The 11,389-nt window shown below is 48.6% G+C and overlaps 1 long non-coding RNA gene across 1 annotated transcript in view; it reads left to right on the forward strand.

Moving 5' to 3' along the window:
- LOC137622075 (uncharacterized) overlaps nucleotides 1–11,181 on the forward strand; it is a 51,339-nt gene extending 40,158 nt beyond the window's left edge. The window contains exon 2 of the long non-coding RNA XR_011040346.1: nucleotides 10,793–11,181. This is a non-coding gene — a long non-coding RNA (uncharacterized lncRNA). The remainder of the gene's footprint in view (nucleotides 1–10,792) is intronic.
- The last annotated feature ends 208 nt before the right edge of the window (nucleotides 11,182–11,389 follow it).

The raw sequence follows: 11,389 nt of genomic DNA on the forward strand, positions 1-11,389 counted from the left end.
AAGCAGCTCCACCCCCCCCCACCCCCTGGGGGGATTTATCACTAATCCCTCTTTTTCAGCTTTGGTCTTCCTTGGGGCTCGAGGGTTCACCCTCGAAGGAAGTCTTACTTGACTACATCCGATTGGGGGCCGCTGTCAAGCAATCACCGTCACCGACAGAGGTTGATCCTGTCTCTCTTGTCGACGTTATGGTGTCAGAGGTATCCAATGCGGTATCACCCATCACCTTTGCCTCTTCAAACCCTGTGGTAGCTGACGGCTTAGTTTTCCCGTTCCTGTTCAACCAACGAGGGAGAAACTAAGTCCAACAGTTCACTTACAGAGACTCCTCTTCGGAGGACTGCAGAAGGTCAGTTTGCTGATCCCACGGCCCCCAGAGGGCATATTCATCACAAGGCTTGCCTTCCTTCACCTGCGGTGAGGAGGCGCCTCTGTGATTCTACATCTTCGTTGCAGTCCCCTGCATAGGAGCCTAGTCATCGATCACCGACTGTTCCTGCTTTGGTCCTGGACCTCTCTGCAGATCGGTCTCGATCTCCTTCGGTGGAATGTCGAACTTTCAAAGGACACGTCGACCTTCCTGCCGTCGCCGTTCCTGGATGCTGATGCGCTACGCGCCAACGAAACCTGACCTCCACGTTCGTTATACCTTGTCATCTAACCCTAATACAGGGCATCAAGGCCGTATGCGCCAACGCGCGCATACTTCTCACGCCCAGCAGTCATCTCTCCTATGCGCCTACGATCTTCTGATCTGGGCCATGGTAGGAAGTCTAAAGTGACTTCTCCCACGCGCCAGCACTACCCTACGCGCCAGCTTTCTCCCGCGCGCCATCACGCCGACAAGCGCATTCACCTGCACTTATCCATGATACGCACGCGCCCTCGTCCATCCTCTCTTGCAGTTGCGCGCCACCATTCTGACGCGCGTCCGCGAGCAGCACAGGTTTCACCTGCGTGCCCGCGCGCGCTCGCCCTACGGCTTCTTCAGGGGCGTGTGAGCTCTCGCCTGCGCATTCAACGCCCTGATTCTGCGCGCACAGGCGCTCGCAAATATTCCCCCGCTCACTCGCCCGTGCACCCACAGTCCCGCGCACTCCTGTGCGCCATCAGTCTCCCTCGCACTCCCGTGCGCCATCAGTCTCCCTCGCACTCCCGTGCGCCATCAGTCTCCCTCGCGCTCCCGTGCGCCATCAGTCTCCCGCGCGCTCCTGTGCGCCATCAGTAGTCTCCCGCACGCGCACCAGCAGTCTCCCGCACGCGCACCAGCAGTCTCCCGCACGCGCACCAGCAGTCTCCCACGCGCGATTCCTGGTATTCTCCATCGCGCGAGCACCATTACGCGCCCCCGCGCGAATGTCAATATCCTCTCGCGAGCGAGACTGCTGAACAACGCACGGCAAGGTCACCATCGCCTCATTCCCCTCCCCGCAAACGCATAACAGCGCGTATTGTGGTGGAAGGGAAACATCCAGAGGGATCCAGGATCCCAAAGCCTTTCCAGGCAAACCCACCTATGGAACCTCCTCCCAGGGATCCTTCTATCCCTGTCCCTCCAAAGGGGGTGTCTGTCAGCCAACAGCCTTGGTTTGGTGCACTAATTAGAGCAGTTACACAGGCTTTCAAGCCTGTTTTCTCTGAATTAGGTCACAGATCCTTGGCTGTCTCTACCCCTCTGAAGAGAAAAAGAGGAGTTCCGGACGCGGTAACTTCTCCAAGGGCTAAGTTGACTCCACGCAAGCCTTTGAGGTAGGTTCCCTCACTCCCCCAGACTTTCTCTCCTTCCCTGTCAGACGAGGACCTCCCGTCCTCATGGGAATCATGTGAGGTGAGACTTCCCCCTTCGCACCAATGAGGGAAACCTCTCCTCACGCTGAGAGGTCTTCTCAAGTGGGGGCTGGAAGGAACTTACCATCTTCGATGTTAGTCCTACATCCTTCCCAGGAAGAAATCTAAGGACTCTAAAACTTTACCAAAGTCCTCTACAAGACCAAGGACAGAGTCAACTAGCCACTCGGAGAACGTCCGCGACTCTCCCCAAGAAGAGCCTTTGGGGACAAGAGACTTCGCTGCAAGTCTGACGTCAGGAGAACAGCAAGAGTGCGCTGCAAGTCTGACGTCAGGAGGAGAACAGCAAGAGTCAGAACATGCGTTTTGGAAAGTTCTGACTCTGAGGGCTCTCAATGGGTTTTCCGACCAGTGCAGCTCTGCCCTGGTCTCAGGGGGTTAAGAGTACCGGAGACAAGATCGCTGTACAGCTCTCCGAGATGTACTCTCCAGCCATTCCAGTGCTGCCAACAAGCTCCTTCCACCTCCTCGTGTACAGCAGAGGAGTTACTTTGAGATCTTGGAGGAGCCTTGTTTAGCTCTTCCTCTCCACCACTCGGAAGAGCTTACCAGGGGAGTCCCTCTTGAATGACTCTCCAACCAGCAGGTCTCGTTCTCGGCAACCGAGATCCTTGACCAGGAGAAGGTTGCGAAATGTGCTATGCAAGCCACTTCGTGGCTGGACATCTGGTTAGGGACCTTAGGTATCCTGATACGCTCTGAGGATTTCTCCAAAGAACGTACCAGGAAAGCTATGGAGACGTTCCTTCTCTCAGGCACTCGCATGATCGAGTTTCTGGCCCACCAAGTCTCGAACCTGTGGGCAAACACCATCCTGAAATGTCGGGATGCGGTGGCTGAGAGATTCCATCAGAAGGTCCCTAGCACCGAGATCAATAGGCTCAGACATTCTTTTTTAGAAGGATCCATCCTGTTTGAGCCTAAGGATGTGGAACGGGCTGGTGAGAGGTGGAGGAAGTCTCACCAAGACTCCCTCCTTCATAGGGCTTTGACATCTAAGCCCTATAAGCCTCCAGCACCCCAGCAGTCCCGTCCAACCAAGACTGCTAAATCAACGACAGCAGCGAAGACAGTGGTGTCTAAGCCCTTTCCTGTCAAGGATAGGAAAGGCAAAAAGTCCTCCAGGGGAGGTAAGAATCCTAGAGGGAGCAGCCGAGGCCGCAAAAGCTAGGATTGGCAGTCCCCCTGCATGTCCACCAAGAAGGGGATGCCTACAAAGTTGCTCAGACAGGTGGCTGATTCCTGGACAATTTCCGTAATCAGTCAGGGATATCGTGTCCCGTTCACAACATCTCTACCTCCCCTGACGATGAATCCAGTGTCATTGAGCTCCCTTGCCATGGGATTGGCCAGGGGGCAAACCCTTTGGGCAGAAGTCCAGACCCTGTTAAAGAAGGGCGCTCTCCAAGAGGTCCTCGACGAGTCTCCAGGCTTCTTCAGTCGACACTTTCTTGTAAAGAAGGCATCTGGAGGCTGGAGAGCAGTCATCGACCTCTCAGCTCTGAACAAGTTTGTCAAACAAACTCCGTTCAGCATGGAGACAGCAGACACAGTCAGACTAGCAGTGAGACCGCAAGACTTCGTGTACACTGAATCTAAAGGACGCGTACTTCCAAATCCCAGTCCATCCGTTTTCAAGGAAGTGCTTAGATTCAGCCTAGACAACAAAAAGTACCAGTTCAAGGTGCTGTGCTTCGGTCTCTCCACAGCACCACAGGTTTTCACCAGTGTGTTCACCCTAATATCTTCATGGGCACACAGGATTGGCATCCGTCTCCTCCGTTATCTGGACGACTGGTTAATCCTAGCAGACTCTGTCATCCCTTCTTCAACACCGGGACAAACTTCTGAGACTTTGCTAGGATCTGGAGATCTTGGTAAATCTCGAAGTCTTCACGCTTCCCACTCAAAGACTGGATATCTAGGCATGATTATAGACATCAATCTCCACAAACCTTCCCATCAGATGACAGGATAGCATGGCTGAGGAAGGTCGCAAGTCCTTTTCTCAGACAAGAACAACTTCCAGCCCAATCGTAGTTGCGTCTCCTCGGTCACCTTTCATCGTTGGCTCTTCTAGTTCCCAACGGTCGCCTCAGGATGAGATCCCTCCAGTGGCGACTCAAGTTTGGTGGAATCAAGGTTACGATTCCCCGGACGTCCTGATCCCTATGGGACCTGCGGAACTGACGGACCTCCAGTGGTGGGTGGCAGACGAGAACCTACGAAAAGGAATGGATCTTCTCATACCCCCCCGGATTTGATGCTGTTTTCGGACGCTTTAAAGGAAAGGGGGGGGGGGGCACATACTGCACCACACAACTTCAGGCATGTGGTCAGAGTCAGAAAAGTATCTCCATATAAATCTCCTAGAGATGAAGGTCATCTTCCTGGCCCTTCAACAGTTCCAACAATACCAGGCGGGTCAATCTGTGGTGGTGATGAGCGACAACACCACAGTAGTGGCCTACATCAACAAACAAGGAGGTACTTTTTCGCAGCAGCTATCCCATCTAGTAGTAGAGATACTGATATGGGCCAAAACCCACTCAAAACCACTATCGGCATGCTTCATTCCAGGCAAAAGGAATGTGCTCGCCGACAATCTGAGCAGAGCGTCTCAAATAGTGAGTACCGAGTGGTCTTTGGATCATCTAGTAGCCAACAAAGTCCTGACTTTGTGGGGTTCTCCGACTGGACTTTTTCGTAACGGCCCTGAACTTCAGGCTCCCGCTGAACTGCTCCCCAGTCCCAGACCCCAAGGCTCTCTGCCAAGATGCTTTCCAACAATGGTGGGACAACATTGACGTGTACGCCTTTCCCCCGTTCTGTCTGATGAGGAGGGTGCTCAACAAGACCAGAACATCGGTCAATCTTTCAATGACCCTCATAGCTCCACTATAGCATCACGCGGAATGGTTCCCGAACCTTCTGCAACTCCTAACGGAGCTACCAAGGGAACTCCCTCCACGACACAATCTTCTCAAGCAACCTCATGCCAACATCTTCCACAAAGCCGTAGCTTCACTACAACTTCACGTCTGGAGACTATTCAACATCTCTCTGAGAGAGGATTTTCGCAGCAAGTTGCTGTCAGGATGTCTGGACACCTGTGAAAGTCATCTGCTGCAGTATCCCAGGCAAAGTGGAAAGTCTTCTGTGGTTGGTGTCGTGGAAGGGGTATCTCTCCACTCGATGCCACTATTCCAACAATAGCGGAGTTCGTGTATTTGCGGGAAGAAATGCTCCTATCAGTCTCGGCAGTGAAAGGCTATTGCTCAGCCTTAGTCTAGCTTTCAGGCTGAAAGGAATGGACATCTCTTCATCGCTAGAACTTTCTCTACTCATATGTAGTTATGAACTTACCTGCCCTCAGTCAGAAGTGAGACCTCCCCCATGGAACATGGTTTGAGTTCTCAGGTCTCTTAAGAGACCTCCCTACGAACCATTACGCCAGGCATCAGATCACCACCTAACCTGGAAGACGGTGTTCCTGCTAGCTTTGGCTTCGGCCAAGCGAGTCGGCGAACTTCATGGTCTCTCGTATGACATCGCCCATTCAAGGGAATGGGGGAGGTAACGTTCAACTTCGTCCCCGAGTTTATTGCCAAGACAGAATCCTGGAGTAGCGGATCCTCGATTCGACTCCTTCCGGATTTCTAGTCTCCATTCTGTAACAGATGTCCCAGACCATCACTTACTATGCCCAGTAAGGAGTTTGAGGCTGTACCTCAAAAGAACAGCTGCAATCCGTCCTCATGTGCCAGCACTATTCGTCAGCACAGGAAGGACTTAGAGGAGGGTCACCAAGAACACCATCTCTGCATGGATTCGTAGGGTCATTGATTTGGCCTTGAATCCAGGTCCTCCTCCGTCACGTCGCCCTAGAGCACATGATGTCAGGGGCATGGCTACGTCCCTGGCCTTCAAAAGAAATTTCTCTGTGAAGCAGGTTCTTTAAGCTGGGGTGTGGAAGCGTCTAACAACTTTCACAGCCCAGTTCCTGCAAGATGTGACCCACAAGAGGCACAACAGCTGGTTTAAAACCTCAAGCTCCTTATTGGATAAGTAGCAGAAGGTTGAGGGCATTGTTACCCGGTTTTTAGTCTGCCTGAATGAAAAGGTTTGACTGGCCCTTATTCTTTTCTTCATCATCCCCTCTCTTGAGGAAAACAGCATCCTGGGTTCTCTGCATAGCTGACCTCAAACTACTGCAAGTAAACCATGCTCCCTTGTGTTCCTAGTATTAAGTTAAAACTGTTACGTCCCCATACCCTGACGAGGTGGTATTGGGAAAATCCTAGTCTAAAAGTTTCCATCTAAAGAACTTCAGAACAACTTCTTAGGACGAGTCACTCTTCTTCATACCTTCTCACACAGCTTGCATAGGCCGCAGTCCTTGCGTAACAAGATTCTAGCGAGGTGCAGGGTCTCCTTATTTCTTGGGTGCTTACACACACAAATAATGAGCCCCCAGGCAAAGCCAATAAGCCAGAACTGGCTGGGACGTCCACCCTCCCTAATGGGTGAGTCACCCCTATTAAATAGCGTGGTTTGTATTCCAGTTACGGAACAAATGACAAATTCGTAGATAATTTGTATTTTTCCTAACTATACAAACCTTAGCTATTTAACCAAACTTGGCCGCCAGCCTTATCCCCCTTGAAGTCCTACCTCCAAGCAAAGTGAGTTCAAGCACAGGTGTGTGTAAGGGGGGGGGGGGTTAGCAAGCTACCCTACCCTACCCCTGCTAACTAGCGGTGTGGGTAGTAAACCCTTGTTAAATCTTAATTGCTCGTCACTTCAGCTACGCCAAAAGTAATACCCCTATTAAATAGCTAAGGTTTGTATAGTTAGGAAAAATACAAATTATCTACGAATTTGTCATATTAATTGTATAATTAACTATCTTGCCAAAACTATTTGCTTTCAAGAAGTGATAGATTTCTGACAGTTTGGGCTTATTTTGTTCTAAATTTAAAAGGCAAGGTAATAATGTTTTACATATAAAGTGACAAATGTGAAAGGAACTTATTAATGTATGATACTTTAATTTCTAGTGCTTACTACTTTCCACCTTAAAAGTCAGCCATGTCATAGTTCTCAGAGTTTTACAAGAGCCATTTTGTTCATATGCAACATACAAACCTTTGGCCTATAATTAGGGACATTACTTCAGCGCAAGCTGGAATCTGACGTTAAAATCATATAACAAGAGGTTACCCCACTGGTGAGGGTATAGGCCAAGGAACCTCGCCACCCTTCAGTTAGAGAACATGCACCTTTACCTTGAATGCTGTTGAGCACAGTTGGACATTCCACACCTGTCAGACTTATTAATTTTCTTCCTCTTTTTGAGAAGGGAATGTTGGCTGTTAATGTGTAATGGCAAAAAGCTCGTTGACAGGGGAGGGTTTGTATTGGCAGTCGTATGGCGTAGCCACACACCCCGTCTGTGCTTAGGGGGATGTCTGTGTGCTGAGTTTAGATTGTGGCCTCTGGTGTAATAATGGCCTTCACTCTATGAGAAGGAAGCGAGCGAGGTGTTTGTAGGAATTGGACCGGGTAATACTTAAGAAAACTCCGGTGGGCTTTTTGCTCCTATCTCCGTGGGGGACACTTCTGTTTCTGCCGCCCCTGTGCATACTCCACTGGATTGGTACCCAGGGGAGTATGCTGCAGGGTTCAAAGTCTTTGGAACTACATCAGTGAGTTTCAGGTTCATGGCGTGGGGAATCCTGTGGCTGTCAGGCAGTGTGCTGTCGACGAATTTACCTAATGAAGTTGAAGTTCCTTAGATCTTTCAGGTAGGTCCGCTTTTACCTTTAGCTGAGGCTACTTCTCACCAGCCGAGGCTACTCCTCACCAGCCGAAGCTACTCCTCACCAGCCGAAGCTACTCCTCACCAGCCGAAGCTACTCCTCACCAGTGCCTCCCTGTACTATTTGTACTCAGGTGTTGTGACACCAGTGGTGAAGGTGTGGTGGTTCTCCCTTAGCGCTAGAAGACATGTTATTTGGTAGCTGTTGGCATGGCAGGTAAGGTGCTGGTGTCGGGAGCTTAGGGTGGGGCCACAGTTGTCAAGGTAAGTACCAATTGTCCTAAACCTTGTGCCAGAGGGTTCAGAGCTGTTGACTTCCCTCAGTGTCAGTGGTTGTGCCTCCGGCCCTGCAAGTTGCAGTCATGGGAGCCTTGCAAGTGCCTTCCCCCTCCCCTGGTTATGGTGTGCCACAGTGCTATGGCTCCGGTTGGAGCAACCCATGAGGTTCTCTCTCTGGGGGAGAGTTGTCGTGGACAGTTTCAGACATCGACTGCTCTGCCTGCAGAGACAGGAGGAGGTAGATGTGCGTGTCCTATTTCTCATCCTCCTTGGATTCTGACTACTCTTCTAAGATGAAAAGGAGGCCAAAGAATTCAGGATGCACAGTCGCAGGGATAGGGCTCCTTGTGACACCATCTCTCTTTCAAGGGAGGTGGATGCCACCAGTGTGGTTCTTGGTCCTGTGAGGACTGGAACCATGTTTCTGTGTCATGGGGTTTTGTGGACAGGGCCTATTCCTGCCCCGGTGCCACAGGGGGACCCGGGCCCTGACCCTGGATCATGTATCCTGGGACCCTAGGCCCTGTCCTTTGACGGCCAGTGTTCCACTAGTATTGCTGCCCCCCGGCCTGTGGCTGGTACCTGGAGCTGCAGCTCATTGTGATCGTAGGAGGCACCCGGGGTTCTACCTTTGTACCATGGCGAGGACCCAGTATTCAAATTTTGTGCTTTGGCCCTCGAGCATGCTGTTCCGGTCCTGTGTCATGACCCCCCGGTCAGTGACCAGGACCCGTGTGTTAACGCTTGGCCGTAGCCCATGCCCAGGCTTCCCAATGGCTCAGCTACCCGGGTGAGTTATATATAGTGTATTTTCTGAGAGTTTATGTACCAGAGGTGCTTATTTCCCCTGAGAATGTTTTCTAATTGATTCGGGATCGCAAGCTTCACGTATCTTCTAGAACCTCAGTGTCTCAGAGCTTTGGCATTTGCTTCGTCTTTGCTGTTCCATTACACAATATGATGTTGACATAACTGTTTCTATGCTACCTTCCGGATAGAAAAGACAGTGCCTTTTAAAGGATTGCACCTGTCTCAACTTAGCGGGAATGCTTGAAGCACATTGTTAGCTTTCCAAATGGTTTGATAAAGCACTTCGTAGCGATAAATGCCAATAACGCTTCTATCCATGCCTAATTTTACAAAGGGGTCCCATTCTTAAGCAGGCGCACTCTTGTGAGTAGAAGACACGATGTAGCTGCACAAGGTGCTTTCAAGCAAGAACACTGATCGAGCAAACAAACAGCCTAGAGTTCTGTTGTAGGATTTTAGGCAATCTCCACATCATTGTGTGGCAAAAAGGCTTAGTTGCTCACCATTACTCATCCTGTTTGCCATGCAGTATAAGAAACTTTTGGGGGACTCCTAGTCACGGACTGTTGGTGAATTTCAAAGATGCCTTTCAACATCTCCGTGGATCTTAGGCATATAGGCCTTTTGTCCCTTTCCCCGTCTTTCCTCTCACTTAACTGTTGGTAGAATGCATCAAGATTTTGAAAGACCCTGATCGCTCTCTAGTAGCCACTGGTTGAATGGTGTCCAGGAGAGCTGTTTTTATCTCTTCCCTTATTGGGGAAGCTCACTAATTCCTAAGGAACTGGGGTAATCAGTCTTTACCTTTTAAGAGTTAGTCGTTTGAAAGCTTTTTTTTTTTTTTTTGTCGCCAGCATTCTGAAGGATAGAAGATAATCTTCATCGCCTTGGTTCAGCAGTTCATGGCAAGGACTTGGAATCTAATCAGACATGACTTCAATCCTTTATCCTCTCCTCCCTACAAAGGCAACTAGATAGGCAAGAATGACTTGCCTACCTGTTCCTGGGGGGGAGGCACTGCGAATGTTCCTTCAGTATGGAAGGAATACGAGATCCTGAAATGCTGTTTCGTTCTGGCTTCATGAGAACAATTGTACATGTGCTTACACAAGGGGACCACTCTGGATGCAATCACATGAAGCCACAATACCAGATCTACTCGAGCCTTTAGGAAGAACCCATTAGCGGTGCAAGTGCTAAAAGGCAGAGTCTGGGAGCACTAGGCAACCTTTACAGCCCACTATCCATGGGTGTATGCTTACAAGTCTTTATATATGTTTACACTGTAACCTGTAGTAGCTGCTCAGCTGGTTGTGTACCTTGCCTAACTCCCTACCATCTCGTTGAAGATAACGGTCATGAAGTTAGTCTAGGATGGAGGTGTACCATCTGACCCTTTTCCTCTCTTCCTTCCCCTTTGTGTGTGGGGGGGGGGGGAGCGGAGAGTAGCAGTCATTCCATTATTTGCTGGCTCGTACTTTGATGCGGGTGAGCTTCCATACCGAGCAGTTGTTCTATACAAGTCAGTTGTAGAATATCTACCCCATCCTCCTTATGAGGGGAGAATGGATAGAATGAATGATACATTATGCCTAATTGACCATACATTACGATATCAGATCCTTCCTAGGGTATAGGATCTTCCTCGACTGTATGCTTATAAACAGAAACTTATCCTAACCCATTAGAATCTATTCTCAAGTGTTGGGAGGTGGTTGGAATTAACACTCCTGCACCTATATTATGTCCAAGTGTATTGACATCCTGGGATTTTTAACCAGCCAGTATTGTTATATGGGCTTCCTCCCTCCTAAGGACGAACCTCCTACTATGAGATGAGGGTTTGTATTCACGTAGGAACAAATCATAAATTATTTCCACTTTTATATATAATACATTGGCATATTCTATATTCTTTATATTTTACCATGGATGATGTTACTGAAAGTGTTGTCTTTATATTGAAGTGCATCGTAATATATTTGAATAAGACTGTCAGATCTGTCCAATTAATATCTTATATTTATTTTCCAGACTAGAATCGTCAAAAGAGAAGAAAATTATCAAGAGCCACCTGCCGAAAAAAGGAAATTAAACTGTCGATAAGGAATCAAGTATTATGAGGCATTCCTAAAGACATCAAGATGAAGATCAGCAGGAATGATATGGGAGATACTACAGAAGACAATCCAGAATGTCTCCGGGGAAAACAATTCTATCAATTTCATTAATCAGAAGTCAAAAGGACTGAATCGCCTTAACAGAAGCCGATAATGTAAAATCAAACTCCTCTGGAGAATTAAAATACACTCATTAGAAAATACATTACAGCACTACAAATATTTTGAAATTCGCAATTGACAAGTTATTGAGATTTTAGGGGGTTATGTATAATGTTGGTCACTCCATCTATATACCATAGGATGGCAATCACTAACTGATGATAAAAAACTGTTAAGGTAAACCAGTAATGTAGTATAAATTTTAACGATATTACCAGATTATTTCTAGTTTATCAAAGTGTGTGTTATTTCTGGAAGCTGTAAATTTATTAATCATTATAGTATAAATTTTAACAACGATATTACCAGATTATTTCAAGTTTATCAATGTCTTTTATTTCTGGTAGAT

The sequence above is a fragment of the Palaemon carinicauda genome, chromosome 28, assembly GCF_036898095.1.
Source record: "Palaemon carinicauda isolate YSFRI2023 chromosome 28, ASM3689809v2, whole genome shotgun sequence".
In the NCBI taxonomy this organism is placed as follows: Eukaryota; Metazoa; Arthropoda; class Malacostraca; order Decapoda; family Palaemonidae; genus Palaemon; species Palaemon carinicauda.